Source organism: Odontomachus brunneus, unplaced genomic scaffold (genome assembly GCF_010583005.1).
Source record: "Odontomachus brunneus isolate Ranch 3 - 2012 unplaced genomic scaffold, Obru_v1 Obru_scaffold_215, whole genome shotgun sequence".
In the NCBI taxonomy this organism is placed as follows: Eukaryota; Metazoa; Arthropoda; class Insecta; order Hymenoptera; family Formicidae; genus Odontomachus; species Odontomachus brunneus.
Window position 1 is genome coordinate 443,679 of NW_022639665.1, and position 17,409 is coordinate 461,087.

The 17,409-nt window shown below is 42.2% G+C and overlaps 1 protein-coding gene across 2 annotated transcripts in view; it reads right to left on the reverse strand.

Annotated features, from left to right (window-relative positions):
- LOC116852337 (hemicentin-2-like) overlaps positions 1 to 16,732 on the reverse strand; it is a 211,393-nt gene extending 194,661 nt beyond the window's left edge. Inside the window, exons 1-3 of one of the 2 annotated variants that reach the window (XM_032832599.1) lie at positions 16,603 to 16,732; positions 14,379 to 14,642; positions 13,978 to 14,028 (exon numbers count right to left, since the gene is read on the reverse strand). The gene's annotated coding sequence lies outside the window, so the exon portion shown is untranslated. Of the gene's footprint in view, positions 1 to 13,977; positions 14,029 to 14,378 lie in introns of both variants that reach the window. The other variant, XM_032832600.1, reaches the window with a different exon arrangement.
- Positions 16,733 to 17,409: the final 677 nt, after the last annotated feature.

Here is a 17,409-nt window from a genome sequence, read left to right on the forward strand (position 1 = left end):
TCTCTCTCTTTTTATCTTTTTTACCAGCTTTTATTCTATCTACCAGCGAGAAAGAATATTAGTCTTTCTCATGATTCCCCCGTCGAATTTTTCTTACACGTGCGGATGTGAAAGAAAAATTATTGGACTTACATATTCGTTCCCTCTCAATACGTTTTAATATTCTCCCAAAGAAAATTTAATTCACGAATTTAATTTCTAAATTTAAAATTGCGTGTGTCCTTTCAATCTCTAAGGGAAGCCGATTCTAAATACGTTGGAGAATTCGTCGTTAAAATCAAGATCGCCGGAGCAATCTGCATATGCAAGACCACAGACGCAAAGTACATCACACACATACACACACACACACACACACTACAGTGTGAGATAAATACATCCCGAGAAATCATCCTACGATGCGTCATACAATTTCGCGCGATTGTCTCCCCTTGCGCGAAACGTTTCCGATCTACACGCCGTCGACGTGATATATCGATGGAGAAAGTACGGACAACGACTTCTCGATACGACATCGAACGGTCGAAATAGTCAACTTTTACGAGCGGCAGTGCCGCGCGACGTGTCCCGTCGCTCCTACAAATTCGAGCGTCGAACTCTCTACTCGGTGATCGTCTATTCGATCAAAGACACGTCGTTGGCACCTGAAAACTTCGTCTGGACCGATCAGTCGATACTCCCATCCGATACTTTCCTAAGTGCAGTGGCAAAATTGCCGATAAGTGATTTAGATGTTAATTCGAGTAGCATTATCTCGATTATTTGAAAGGCTTCCAAATAATTCGACCTTTAAACGCGAATAACACGCGCTAGTAAATTTTCCAACAATGGATCACGCCATGCTTAAGTGCCCGGCTTAGAGTTTCAAGTTTCGAGTCACCTGAGCAAGGATGAGAGCACACAGTCATTAACACGCCAATATCGAGGGCATGCATGGAACAGCAGTGGTAGGCAGGTTGTCGTCATCATCGTCGTCGTCGTCGTCGTCGTTGAAGTTACGCCAGGTTAGGCTAAGTGTTTTGTTTAGACGAAGGAAGAGGTGAACCGGGAGAGGGAGATCGGAGAAACCGAGGACGAGGAAGAGCGGGCAATACGCCGAGCGCGATATTGGGAGCCATTGTTCTAGAGCCGCGACGCCATAGAGACGAGGAAGCATTGTGCGACGAGCCGACCGCTCTTGTTGTGTGCCGCGTTTGCCGGCATCACGGCTTCGCTCGATTAAAAGGGTGTTAATTGACCCCTCGATCGACGTCTGGATGGCGGACGCTGCCCGAACGAATTTCTCATATTGCCGAGCGCTTACAAACGATTCGCCTTGCGGCGCGCACCCGGTATTCGCCGCCTGCATTCTGCGAGACGATGATATTTCCCTCGGACGAAATGAAAACTGTCGGGCGATTTTATAGTACGTAACAATGCCGGATCGATATTGCGGCTCTCACGAATCTCGACTACGCCTAACACCCAAAACGTTTGTTACTTCCGATTAGGACAAATTTGCACGCGGATTGCTGAAGATTCGACTAGTTTGTTTCTTTTTTCTGTTGATATTATTGCGAATGACATGCAAAAAAGACCGTATACACGACAGGAAGATCATCTCAGCAGGAGCTGAGATAAAGAATGTTGGGAAAGGAAGAGGGAGAGAGAAAGAGGGCGAGTTGCATCAGATCTCCGGTGCGAACGATTTAGAAAGAAAGAGAGAGATAATTTAGCACACGTATTGTGTAGTAATAAATTTCGCACGCAAATATTTATATAAAGTAAGAAATATTTTATTCCACCTCCTGATAAATGATTCTCATTTTTAATGAAGTAATTAATTATAAGAAATTATCTTTACCAAGAGTCCCTTCGGTTCTCGCAAATTGCCGATCGCTAAAGATTTACGTTTTATATTTCTCTGTCTAGACAGTTTTTTTTTTTTTCTAAAAAATCTCGCGTGGGATCTCGCGTGTTTCCGACGAAATTTATATAGCACAGAAAATATCTGTGAAAAACGCGACTGACGATGTACAAAGTGTTCTCGTATATGCCGAAAACGTAGCGGAATCTTTTTCCGGAATATTCCTTCGACGGAATATTTCGGGGATCAACGGCGACGACGTTCTCCATGTTCACAGCCTGGCCTTCCAACGAAACGGCCGCTGACCCGATCTCGCGCGCGCATTGCGGAAGGGATCGATTCTACGGCGGCAGCGGCAGTATCCTGGTCGTATATCGATCGATCTCGCGCTCGGGCCTTGGGATCGCGCGGAGCGTGGAAACGGCTTTTATGGTGCCGACAAGCCGGCATAATACTACCACGGGTAGCTGGTCGTTCCGAGGGTCCATGCTTCCGAGACCAAGTTGCACATCGTGCAAGTACCATGCTCGGGACGCGCAGGTAAAGACGGATTTACAACGCGGGCGCCGATCGATTACACGTTATCGTTATCATCGCCGGCGGTTTTTGCTCGGACTTGGGTGACGGGAAATCAACTATGCGGTCGCGCTCGAGAGAGAGAGAGAGAGAGAGAGAGAGAGAGAGAGAGAGAGAGAGTTCCGGTTCCGCAAACGTTCACTCTTTACTAAACCCCGAAACGATAAAGTCTTATTTGTCGCGATGACGTCGTTCGCAGTATAATTCATCATTCTTAGCTTGACTTTGCAGCACACTCAAAACAACAGTCTTGCAGTGTAGTACCAAAAATAACGTAGATACGAGAAATCATCCAGATAGACCTTAATCAATAACTATTTTCATAATCAAGAATTAATTTTTCTCTTAATATGATTTATCTGAAATTGTCACGACGCGCGACAATCGATGATGGAAACTTCACAATTCTCTTATAATTGCACTTATAAAATAAACATACTGTGTATATTGAATTAATTATTAAATTTACATCATACGATAAAGTTTTTGTTGTATTGATAAAGCAACAAATTTGTCACGTAAATTTTCATATTACACTTATCATGACACATTGTTTCGGACAAACTTTAATCATCTCTCTCTCTCTTCAACGTATCTCTACTTCGTTACATTCTGCGTAATAAATATGGGTGCAGTCTGACCAGTCATAAGGGACTCAACGTTACTGAATATCGTGATTTAATATACTTGAAGTTGCCGTAAAGTTTACGTGCGTCACAGTCTATCGAGGTAGTTGAGATGGATAAATGACTAGCAGACACTGTGGCCTCTCCCCTGCGCGTTTTGTACTTAATCAATGTGGGTGACAGAGACCGAATTGATATCTGAAGCATTTGTACAATTTAGCAAGAAAATCTCTGTGGCGCCTATCCGGATTAAAGTCGGATTAATAATTGGCGAGGGGACCTAAATTTCTCCGCAGATACCGTCAGAATGCTACCGCTATGAATTCTACGTATCAGCTTTCTGGCACACAGAGAAGAAGCGGCGATAATATTCCCGGTGGATGTGACGTTTAGAATTTTACTTTTAAGATTCTGGGTCGGTGAAACACTCTTTCGAGCGCGACTGGTCCGCGAAACGCGGCCGACGGAAGCGTGCAAATTCGCCTTAAGTGTATTCCCACTTGGGGGCGGTCCCCCGGAGTTAATAAGCAGCCGAAGTACCGACCGAATTTGTGGCTCCTAACCGTACGCCACGTCCCGCGCCACGCTCGCCGTACGCCACTAATATGGCTCGCGTACGCGTTCCACCTACGCTAACGTACCACTCGCGCTCCGCCGCCGTGCCAAATCCCCATGCGATACGTTTATATCCGCCGTAGAGCGGCGGCGTGCCAGCCGATTCGCCGCTATATCCTCTTACGGCCCTTCGAACTTCCTCAAGTAGGTACGTCTAAGTTTGCTCGGACGGTATCCCAGTGGGCCGAGATATCATCCGTTATTAGGGCGTTAATCCGAAATATGCCGGCGCGCCGACACAATTGCAAATTGCCTCTAAGGCCGCACTCAACGCCGCTGAGATCGCGATCATCTCGAATATACAGGTTGGATCGGTCGCCACGTTCGACGTCACGTCGTGCAATTAGGTATGCGGAAATTTAATGGGATATCCGATCGACCCGTGCGAGACTTTCGTGTCTTCTCGGGCTGAATAGGGGGCTGAATATCGCCGGGAAAATACGTCGTGGTAGTGGCGGCGGCGGCGACGCCACCGATCCGCGGAGGATAGGATCGCGTAATGACGACATTGCGCAACATTACGGGACATTACACAATTGATACGACGATTTCGTAAATATGTACGACTGTGCTCGCGCACGCTCTAGCGGACGGAGACACATCGCCGAAATAAATCTCGCCCTCTCCCACATCTGCTACGACGATAAGATTAAGGATACAAATCTAACGGAACGAGCCCACACGGCACACTATATCAGCGTATCCGTGGCGCTGAACAACCGAGAGAGCATGACACATAGTCGTGCGAATCGAGCCACGGATTATCTCAGGCGGTTTCTATCGTTACAGCGTGCTTCGGCTACCATCGCCCAAGAACCTGCAACCCGCAACCTGGAGACCGGACCGCCGCGATAGAACGTAATTAGCGTGATCGTGACGGGGTGCTGCGTGACAAGGGCCAAAGGAGGCTCTATCACTCACGTACGATGGGAGACACGACGCGATACACGATCGCATCCGCTATTACGACCGACTGCGCATTCTGGCTCTCTCTCTCACACACACATACACACACACACACACACACACACACACACACATTCTCTCTCACTCTCAGTAGCTTCCAGATTTTCCGCCTCCACTACAGAGCACACAATTATTTAAAATAAATTTAAAGAATTTCAGCTCCAGAGAGATGTAACGGAGGAAGGGGACACTGAACACCTGATGCACATAATTCCCGGGATCAGCGGTATTAGTCTTGAAAATTTTACAAATCGGCTTACACGATCGCAGGTCCTCTCCTTGAGTTTTCTCCCCCGTTTCTCTCTCTCTCTCTCTCTCTCTCTCTCTCTCTCTCTCTGATCTAGCCGCGCGGGACCTCGCTTGGACGAGCGATTCACATGCAGGAGCGTGTATCGCCTCCTTCTACGACCGAGTCCACGAAACGGTGGCTCGACGAGCCGTGACGGAGACTTCCGGTCGCACGGCCTACGCACGCATCGCATCGCGCCAGCACATAGACGTTCAGGGAAGATAAAGAGTAGGCCGCGAAGAGGTCGCCCGGCGAATAGGGGAATAAACGCGGGGACTCACAATGAGAGGGAAACCGGAGCAGAGAGTCGGTCGCGGTCGAGCGTGACTGGCGGGATTATTCGCATATGCGAACCTCTCTCTCTCGGTGGTTAAAAATAAATAAAAAGGATCAACCGAGTCTCTTCAATTATTGTCCGTCGCGCTGCTGGTATTTTAAACATCGTGCTGTGCCAAAGTATTTTCTGCATAATGAAATTTTAATGTTAATAATATCACGGCACAATGAGGTAGACAAAGAGAGAAAAAGAGGGGGAGAGTTTAATTCTAAAACCATGACGTCCACTTATTTACATATCTTACTAATACCCGTATAGCAAGCGGGTATTTTTTTATTTAAAAATCGATTTGTCGCTATTTTCTAAAGTGAGTTATGAAATTTAAATTTCTTTCCCCTTTTTTTAGACTTTTTCTACTCACTAATTTAATCAAAACGACGTCTACCACCTAACATACAGAAGGAGTATTTTTTTAGCACTACTCGTCTAAGAGGTGGGCATTACTGTTCCAGGGTCAAACATCGCGAAAGCAGATCACAGACGAAGTTGCCTAAATTCTGCAGTAACAGGAGACGATGGAGACCGAAAGTGTTGATGAGCGGTCGAGTATCTCAGGTAAAACCTAACGCGCGTAGGCCGCAGGTGACGTTAATTCATATCTCGACTAGTCTCGACTAATACACTCGACGTGCACGATCAGCACGCATCGGCTTTCGCGCAAAAATACGTGCAACTCCTCGCGACAACGGCGACGCGATTGATTGCCGAAAGTTCTGTCGTTAAGCTGACAGACGCTAAATCAAGATTTGATATGTTTGATATCCGGTCATTACTAATTTGTCCAGTGCGCGACTCTATAAATTAGCGCTTTCGTCAAACGTCTTTCACGAATTTTCCACGGCTTATTAAGCGCATATATTCTCTCGCGTCGTGTTAACGGTAATAAGATTAGGTATCTCTACAGCTGATACGGTGTGATAATGCGATGGCGCGTTAATTTGTCAGTTTCCCGGTAACGATCATCCGGGTATCGTTAAGCAAGTTCGCCTTCTTGTTCGGTATCCCTACCCACTGGATAATTCACGGTTTCCGGACGGAGTCTGAGCGACGACAGAGTGATGCATAATTGACACACTTCGGTCACAACGTCTGAACGAATCTTGAACAATTCGATTAACATATCGAATCTCTATCCAAAAAGTTCCAGCAAAGCTTAGTGTAGGATAAATAATATAACGTCGGGTGGAAAAGAAAATAATCACGTTACCGAAATCTCAATCCTGAAAGATTATAATTATGAATATAGCATCTTTTTTTGTTATTCAAGCTGTACTCTCTGATTCTTTTTTTCTGTTTATGTATATAAATATCTATGAGGAGAAAGAAGTTGTATCAACATGAAGTTTTTGGCTGTGATAAATCGTTTTGGTTGAAGCAAACGGAATTTCTGACTTTTAGAACCAAATTTAAGTTGTAAGAACCGCAAAAATTCTGTGTTTTTCAACCAATATGCGTCGATCTGACTTAACAAACTTCATGCTAATACACCCAAATTTTTATCTTCTTGCGAATATCTCACGTAGAAAATGCAATCTCTTTCTAGCTAATAACTGGCCGGCAATTTTGTTTACGGACTAGTTTCTAGAGAGTTTAAGCGACGCTTGCTTTGCCAATAGTTGAACGGTATAACCAGTTTTTGAATGGTTTCTAAACCAATAATCAATATTGGTTTCTAAACCAATTTTCTAACTAAATTTGTTTTTATACAAAATTATGTAAAATATTTTTCATCATTTGATACCACATTGTAAAATATTATGTTCAACATAATATTATGTACATGTTATACTATTTATTATAAAAACAATGTAAAACTCGTATTTCAGGAGTCTTTTCACGTGACTAGTCACAAGTATTTCTGACTAGTGACAAGTTTATCCTGGAAATGTTTCTATTTAGGATAAATATCGAATTATATGTTCTCAACATATTGAATACAGAATGTCCAATAAATAATGCACGAACCAGTCACGTGTTAGTCTATCGCTACGTCGTATTTCATGCGATGTCAAATGCCGATATTGTTTTCACTGAAAATTATGATGCGCAACATTTTGATCGCTCCCGATTAGTGAAAAATTTATGGCGGTAATCAGTGTTCAGTAGCAGCTGATTATTATAGAGGATTATATTTTAATCTAAACAGTGTGTCAGTTCATGATATTATGGTCAATTTTCAGGTTCACACACACAAGCAAATTTATCATATTTTTTCACTGATTCTTCACAAATTATCCCCTAACTGATCATACCGCAGTCTACGCCAGGCAATATTTTTTCCTTGTTTAATTGTATAGTGAAATACCCTTTTGACCTTCGCGCCGTACTCTGTCCATTTAAAACCGGAAGATACGACAGAGCGACGTAAGCTTTAACGGTTTTCATGTGCACTAGCGTGTCCAGTGCGCACACGACGTCGGACATCGAATGTACGTGGCGGTTGGCAGGTGCCCTAACGACCGTTTATCGTATGGTCTACCCAGAAAGCCGTGACCATGATGATGTAAGAAGAATATCAGATATATACGTGTATACAGCAGGTAGGTAGAGATAAACGTATCAACCCAGCAGAGCGGTACTTCGAATTCAACGGATGTTACCACCGTCAATGCTGCGCGCAGATTGTTCCCAACTCTCGGATTTTCATTTCATCCATATTTCAATGTCGTAAGCTACTTTTGCTCGACGTATATTCGCGCAGTAATGTGTGTATGTATATATTCAATAATAAATAGCATCGCTCTATAAATCCGTAATGCAAGGTAAAAGTTTCTCGATAATACTTACGAAAATAACATGCATTGTGCATGTAATATTAAGCGAAAGCGTGCGTCAGTTATATCGCGCGATACGCGAAAAAAAATACGAGTAGCGTTCGTCGTTAGTCGTTGCTCAAATTATGAATCGCAACTGCCTCAGAACAAAAGAAGGGGGAACACATCGGAAATTGCAGGTGTCCGACTGCGCGTAACAGAAGGTAACGCGTCCGTTCGAGGGTTAAACAAACATGGCACATCTCTATCGTAACGTACAAAACGATGCGTCGCTCGCGCGTATCTCGCATCGCATGGCTGAATCGTAATAAACACGGGATTACAGATCCGTCGTGTCAACATTGTTCGTCGTTACCGTCCTCTCTTGTCTTATGTCCTTGACACCAACCAACTGTCCGTCGCATAACCGCGAAAACGGGAGCATAGTGTTAGCGCGTGAGGAAACGATCGCACACACGCGTAATCACGTATCGGTGCACACAGAAAAGTATCATTCCACAGCGCGATTATTCTCCTTCTGCATCTACTTTCCTTCTTTTCCTTTTTTTCTTGTCTTAATGGTTGCTCTCAACAAACAATATTCTTTCAATAATAATCTTAAAAATGTACTCATCACAAATTCTTGAAAAGCTCATTATCGTATGGGGTGGACCAGGGGCCTTATTCTCGAAAATACGATATTTCTATGAAACGACATTTCTATGAAATACGATATTTCGCATACGATATTTCTATGAAAAGCTATAGTTCATGTTACATATATTAGAGCTTTTTATCGAAATATCGTATACGATATTTTTCAAGAATATAGCCCCAGGGCTATTTGGTTATCGAGGATAAGTTGGCAAAATCGATTATTTCTACTGTTCTTTAAAAGATTTCAGAATCAAACAAGCAGAAATTTCAAAACTATCTTTGACATGTTTAAAAATCTTGCTTGCTTAATTCTGTAACTTAATAGAAAATATTAGAAATAACAGATTTTGTCAACTCACTCCAGTATTCAACTAGCCCTGATCTCCCCTGCTAAAAAAATTCTCTTTTCAAGAATATTCTAAGAATTTATCGAAGAAGAAGCTAATTCAACTCTATATACGCCGAAAGAAAATATATCTAAGAAATCTAATAAATATTTATTCGGTGAGTACTAAGAGAGAACACACATATTTACTTTTATACATGCTATAATATATAAAAATATTTCTCCGATAAAAAAATATATGTTTTTCTAAAACCTTAAGAAAGTCTTAGCTTTTCATGAAAATAATTGTTTATTTTATTTAAATAAGAGAATTTATATATTCAAAAGTAAATATCTTGTTAGTATCCACTAAATAAATACTTCCTATTTCTTAAATATTTTTTCTCTCAGTATAATAAGCAAACCAAATTTTTGTTTTAATTATTAAATTATTAATAACAAAAAAGATTTTGTTTTAATATTTTCTTGATTGAAATGCTAAACTCACTAAAATTCAAAATATATTTTGAGCTAATCTGATGTTTTTCAAGCAATCACCTTGTAATAGATTTGTAAATTTATGAAGTACACTGAAAAAAAATTATTTAGAAATTTACTTGTGAGATATAATGTTTATTTCTGTGAAATAAATTTCATTTCTGAGGAACAAAATTAAAATTTCTATGAATAATATTTACATACCATAAATAAATTTTCGAGCTTTCTTTTTCTCAGTCTACTTAAAATAACATTGACTTGAATGTAGTATTTTCTGTGTATGTAGAAGGTGAAAGTATCAATGTCTAGGACACATATCTAATATTGGACATTCTTATTGTTTTATTTTTTAGATCCAAATATCTTTAAACTTTCAACATCAAATATATGTACATATATTGATACAGATATTCTACATCGAAGGTTTAGATATCCGTACTTGAGACAAGAATGTCCAGGATTAGGTACGTGCCTGGAATTAGTACTTCTTGTACCTTACGCAATTCCTATTCTAGAGATAATTAACATTGGCAAAGAACTTGCCACAAACTTGCCACTTCTGATAAGAGCCACAAAGAACAGGTCGTTGGGATTATTTACGCCGAGTGATAACGAGTTTTTCCGGTTGTTAGCAATCAAGTTAGAGGGGCATCGGGTTAGCGAGCGGTCTCGGGTAACTGCACGAAACGAAGAAACACGTTAAACTCCGTCTTTGCCTCTTCGCCGAGCGCCTCCAAGTGGCACCTTGAACAATTCTCCAATAACGGTAACTACGTGTGTTACTTCGGCAACGAAATTCAGCAAGGCGATTACGGTTCAGGGACCGCAGCGCGCTTCTCGAGGAATTGTTTCGAGCGACGTGGATACTTGATTTAGAGAGACTTCCGAAACACGATCCCACTCGATTCATCCCGCCTGCCGGGAAAAGCCGGCCGGGTGGCTACCGACAAAGCCAAATCCGATATCTGGCAACAACACCGGTATCGTCCGCCGTACGTTCGAAAGAGACAGCAGCCGGAGCCGTGGTAAACTACAAAGCGAGAAAATCGTCTCGCGAGAGAGCATCGGGCGCGCGCGCGGAAAAGAAGCGGCAGAACCCGCTCTTATCTCTTTATTCTCTCGGCTCGGTAATCGTCTGCACCTTCCTCCCTTCCTCTCATTGGCGCGCGATAAGAGCAAAGTAAGTCGGAAGTAGTCGGTGCTCTCGAGAAAAAATTTATCAAGATTATCGCCTCTTCATCTTTTAATCCCGCCGCCACGAAATTATTTCTAAACGCGTCGAGAGAGAGAATTTCGTTATTTGCATTTAAACTGAGAGAAGCATCCCAGAGAATTATTTATAAACACGCTTTACCTCATAAACAGTTTTCTCCCGTTTCGTCGGTGAACAGAAAAAAAATATTTCGTCTCGATGGTGTTTTTCTAACTTTCGGCACGACGAATATACGTGAAAACGGGAGAAAGAGACAGAATGAGAAAAAAGAAAAATATCGAACATATAAAATATCAGTTTTGGATTGTATCGTATTTGTTGAACAAATACAGGGCTACTACATTTATCTACGAGGGATCTCCGATTCATGCACAATTCGGGCACTGAAACATCGCGCTTCTCCGTCGCGATTTTCTCTCATGAGAGAAAGAGAGAAACAGAGTTTAAAAATATTAATTATAAAGATATTTAACGTCCGGCGGTAAATAAATAAAGGCGTTCGTCATTCCCTTTTTGGTTTCTATCAAAATCGAAATTTTGGCCCTATGTTAAAACTTGAATTTTACAGTAGGAGCTAAATTAGCAAAGTAGGTTTAATTCTAATGATATAATTTATTCCTACTTTGATGACGTCCGAAACTTCTCTTTTCATTTTTTTTCAAAATAGGTTGTATTATAAGCTTCAGAATATCAAAATATATGTTGAATGGAATAGTGAGACTGAAAGTAGGACCAAAATTTCGATTCAGATAAATTAAATAGAATTAAAAGAGGTTGACAACTTCTGTATGAATATACAAGCTCTCAAAAATATGCGACTTATTAAACATATAAATAGGCAAATAAGAGCGAAACGTTGATCTCGGTGCGAACATTTCTACTTGACAACATCCGGCGCATTGACACTGTCAAACATTATCTTCCCAACATTTAGTAGAAATACTCGATCAGCGTTTGGCTCTTATTTGCTTATTTATACGTTTAATAGGTTGATATAGATTTCCGAGTATAAAAATTCTGAGTATATAAAGTTGTTGAATAGAATAGAATAGGCTGAAAATGGAATCAAAATTTCGACTTAAATAATGTAAGTCAACTTCCTCGCTCGCCATTCATTTCGTGTCTCATCGCGGTTCGTATTTAAATCGACCTGCGCGATTTGACGCGGCGGCTCGCGGCAAAAGCGTTCGCAATTAGTTTCCTTGTATTGCTTAACCCCGTCCGGCCGGAAAATTATACGAGTTTCCGAGTACCGCACGATTCGAACGACTTGACTAATTCGGGTCGTTTGCGGTGCGCCACGCGCTTAGAATAAGCGCACACGTTCGCACGTGGCCAAGCCGGATGTGTCGATGTGGCCGACGTACCGGCTGGCGGGATACACCCGCGCATTCCCCCTTTTCCCTTCCCGCCTCACTGCGAGCTGGCCGTTTCTCGCTGCGAGTTAGAAACTTTGAGCGCGCAAGCATGGCGTCGATTATCGTCAAGCGGCAGCCCGACGAGAAAATCGCGCGAGACAGAACGAGCAGTTTGACAAACGGAAGTCAGCCGCGGGACACGGACGGGAATAAATCTTCATTCCTGTTTGCGACTGAGGGCCAAGGCAAAACCAAGGGGCGCGTGCGACAAAACATCCCGACAGCAAAGAGAGCATGGACACGAGCGACAATGTTTCACCGGGGAATAGAAGTCGCGGAGAAAAAAAAAGCGGAAAGAGGTGGACGGGTGAGGGAGGCTAGATCGATAAATAGATAGCCAGCTGGAATTACTTGTTCCGTCTTGGGATCAAGGGGACGGCTAGTGTCCATAAGCTCATGTTCTTTCCTTTCGATCGTAAATACGTTCCACTTTGATCTGTCAGTTGAGTTATTCGGTCGCCCGAAACGACCGTAAAAAATAGAGAGAAAAAAATATAACGAGCAACGATCGATCCGTGACGAAATATTTATACGTTTCGCTGAGCAGCTGCAAAATATTTGACAGCCCATTTAATCTGTAAATCCGAATTCGTTGTTTCGTTGTAGCCGAATTCTCGCAAAGCTTTGAATTAATAAGAAAATTGACAAAACAGCGGCGCGAGTAAACGACCGAAGCGGGTCAATGATCTGCACGTTCATGAGTATGCAGTCGCGTATATGTATAATAAATTGGAGGATATACATGCATGTTTCAAGGTTGAAACTAATTTGCACTAATTTGTTCTAGCTCGTTTGTTTCGAGGCAATGGGTCCGTGAAATGTCATGTTTATTTACGATATTCTTCTTGATGTTGCACGAAAAGAATATTATAGTATTTTTCTCTTTTGATATAATTTTTTTTCAATTTCTAGCAGTGCAGCAATATACTGTCAATGAAGTGTATCTGCTGAGGAACATAGTACATTTTTTAATAACACATTTCAATTCCTAAAATATATAAGTACACTGAGAAAAAGAATATCTAAGAAGTAAAAAATATTTATTCAGCGGGTACTGAAATAACATATTTCTATTTATATACTAATATAAAATATTTTTTCAAATAAGAAAATATATATTTTCTTAAAATCTTCATGTTCTTAAAATCTTCATGTTCATTTCAAACTGTTTGTGAAAGCAATTATTTATTCTATTTAAATAAAAGAATTTAGATTTACATAAATATTGTTAGTACCTAACGAATAAGTGCTTTTTTATTTTTTAGATATTTTTTATTTCAGTGTAATACATATGAAATAAAAAAATAGTCAATTACTGCAGAATATCGACTTATTTCTTGGTTACAAAAAATTCTATATATTTATACTGTAATCTATAGTAATTTTTACTATAAAATTCTCTTCGTGCAAATTTTAACATGTCTTTAATGTCTTTAATATGATAAGAAATATGTAAGAGAGAGTGACGATAAGTTGTTCCACTTGATAAATTTTGCATGGTAAACAATTTAGAATATTTCATTCAGATGATTAGTTTTCTTGTTGACGAAATATTTTGACATGCTGGCTCGCGCATTGATTTCCGTTGGTTACACAAAAACTGAATTATATCAAAGATACGGTAAATAAATGTAACTCGAGACGTACGTATCATTTGCCTCGTTTCATGGACTTAATATTGACCGTATAACCAATATTTCAAATGCATTTAATTATATTTTATATATAATTTAATGAGACTCGGCGGAAAAAGAGAGAAACTTAATGTCGTTTACCTGCACCCGTCACGCCACTCAACATGTGAAGACATTTATAGACACATTACCTCGAAACATAAAATAAAGTTGTCAACACTCACCGACACGATGCAGAAGCGGCGAAGTTGTAGCGTCTCTGCACACATATTGGTCTGCACATAAAAATATTTCTCAGATTATGACAGCGCACACACAAAATAACTAATATTTCAAAAAGTAATTATTGCACGCGCATTGAGTTTATTTTCGATAGAATTTTCATAAAAAAAAATTATGTTCTCTCTCTAAAATATCGAATAAATATTTTGTTAACATTACGAGAGTGTGTATCGAAAATGTTCGAATTATTTTAAATATATTACTGCCAAATATACCCAGAATATAAATGGCACGTAAAGTGCGCAGTTACAATCGTCGGCGGGAATAAACCAAAAGTTAATCACTCAAACGATTAATCGATTTAACAAGTTAATCAAATAACAATAAATAACAAATAACTCACCTTGATCGTTGCCTCGCCGATGCCCGATGCTCCCCGAGCCTCCTCCTCCTCTGTACCATCTGCTGGTGTGTATAGGTACACACACACAAGTCACTCGCGAGTCGAAAAAAAATACTATTTATCACGGTTCGCCGTTCAATTGCCATATGACGATCGCGCAAACTTTGGACAGTCGGACTGATTAAAGGTAGTAACACTTGTCCTCGACGAGTTTCCTAAAGTCCCCCATTCAATGGCAGAATTTGTTTCAGGGGATACGTTTCCCTGTTGGATACGAAATGCGTTATAAAACTTATCGAGCACAAGTGTCGCCGCCTTTGACCAGTACCGCACTCCTGGCGGCACGCGATGAGCACTCTGCCCTGGCAGTTTTCGACGAAACAGAGAGACGTACGACGCGGGTCGTAACGAGGGTCTGTGCGCAACATACACGAACAAGGACGCGACGGGCGTAACGGTCGACCGAGCGACAGAGAAAATTCGGGAGCCGCGTTGCGGCTTCACACGTCGCGACACGACCTCGGACGCGGCACTTCCGACAGTGGTGGCATGCGACGCGCGTTTCACGACATTCCGACGGCGGATTCGCGCGAAAATACGGTCACACGGGAGGAAAATCCGCGCAGCACGCGCGACGTGACTCGCGATTGACCGTAATGGACGGCACGATGATGCAAGACGCTCGAAATCGCGCGTAGCCAACTTCACGCGGCACAGCCGCGCCGTATCTGTCCCCGCGGTACACATTTTCCTGTACTTTTCGCACTCGAACGGCGGAACATGCGAGTGTTTATCCGTATATATTATTTATACAAATACGTGTTGTTAAGAATTGAGATAATTGAGGCAAACAGACGCGCGAGCGGAAATAACAATGTGCAAATATGCGCACGCGAGAGGAAGGAATTATCCGGGAACACGACCGCCTCCGTTCGCGATACGGCAAGCGTGACACGTTACGCTTTAACGAATGACCGACTCACCAATTTTATGCTGTGTGCGGTTGACAAATATCGAGACGCGGGATTAATTACGACTGCACTTACTGATTAAAAACGCGTCGCGACGCCGCTCCCAGCCAGCCAGCCAGCCAGCCGGCGAGCCACTCGATATTCACTATGTTTCGCTAATAACCGAGAAACTCGAAAATAGTACCGCGAACTTCATACCGGTGCCATACGACACGATACACCGATCCGACGACTAGTTACGTCTGTATTCTATGGCTTAACCGCGGCTGCACTAGAATCTTCTCTTCTGCTCTTTTTTTCCATCGAGTCTCGACTGTATATCCGTTTCAAGTATCCGTAAGTGTATACCGGTTCAGTGACAAGAAAAACAGACTTATTCATACGCGATAGATCGTGAAAACGCCGATCCGACTTCCAATGTTACGCGCGACGCGCTAAATGCCGGAGAAATACGATATGTAACGAGTTAAGTAACGCGATGAAATACGTATTGAATCGTCGCGATCGTCTCCCCGTTTGAAACATGAGAATCCTGCGAAAATACCGGCTCTCTCACGTATTGCCTCGCTCACGCTTATCTAATCTAACCTCGTCTGGACAATCTCTCGACACCGCGCGCGCGTCTCACGTTTTGTTAATCGCGGTCGCGAATTAATAGTAGTGAATTACTCGCGGGTCTCCTGACTTAATTGCGTTCAACCGTCTCGTGGTATACAGAAATAGGTCGCGATCGCTAAGCGAACGTTAATCACGCGCAGCGAGTCGCGCCACCACTGTCTCTGCCCGAGTCCGCGCGGGGAATGACGCGCGGTGTTTACATAGCATCCGGCCGACTGATCGGGCAAAAACAGGAGCCGGGCGTTACGTCATACGATAACAATGAGTCTGTAACCTTATTGACGGTTAAACGGACGAAAGATACAACATGCTCACGGTGGCCGATTGAAACTTCTGGAACCTTAGATTGACGACGTCAGGAGTGAGAAAACGTAAGAGAAAAATTCTTATGTGTCATTTTCAGTAAGGTGGATTTTTTCGAGACAGTCCCTATTTTTCACTGTTTGTTCCGAATTTTTTCGAGTGCTATTCGGGACACCGATTTGTCATCATTTTCAATGATTGTCAAATAATTTTCGGACTTTTTACCCCCCTCCCCCGTCCCCCGCTTTATACATTTATGAAGTGTCCCGAATTCAGAGCTGGAAAATCTCGTCACTTTATATACACCGCGAGGAGGAACGAGAATTACTTACAAATGACGTCTTGACGATCGCCCCGACGATCGTACATCGCTATTCTCGACACTCCCGATACTTATTTCCGCACGAGACTTACTTTCGACGGGTTAAAGACGCGTAAAATGCGGAGCGATGTCGATCGATGTCGATCCACGGCGGTTGCTCGATGCAGAAAGATCGAGAATCAAGATGGTCGCGCGATTGTTGATTCGCGCTGAAAATATACGCCAATATATGAACGGCGCCGCCGCCGAAAAGAACGCGCTCTATGAAATATTTCTCTCTCCGTATTTCTTTTCCTAATAAACTGACGCAACCGCCCAAATATTCTGTATCTCTCTCTCTTTCTCTCTGATTGTCATCGTATTTTTAATTCCCGTTCAATAAACCCGACGATCGCCTGATTTTATTGCTACTTGAACGCGTCGATGTTTTTAGCAAATGTAAGGGACGTCAGCGCGACACGTCGCGACAAGCACCGACGAGGAGAAACGAGAAGATTACTTACAAATGACGTCTTCACGATACGCCCCGGCGATCGCACATCGTTATTCTCGACACTCCCGAAACTTATTAACGCGCGAGACTCACTTTCGATAGATAAAAGACACAAGAAACGCGGGACGATGTGGATCGATGTGTACCCATGGCTGCTGCTTGGCGCGAAAAGATCAAGTATTTCGCGCGATTCATTACCAACGCCTAGATTGAACCTAGATTGAATAACCACGATGACAACCTCATAATGAGAAACGAACGCGATTGGTCTAGAGTGGTTAGTAAGGAAATAAGAATAAAAAGAATAAGGAATAGAGAACAGAG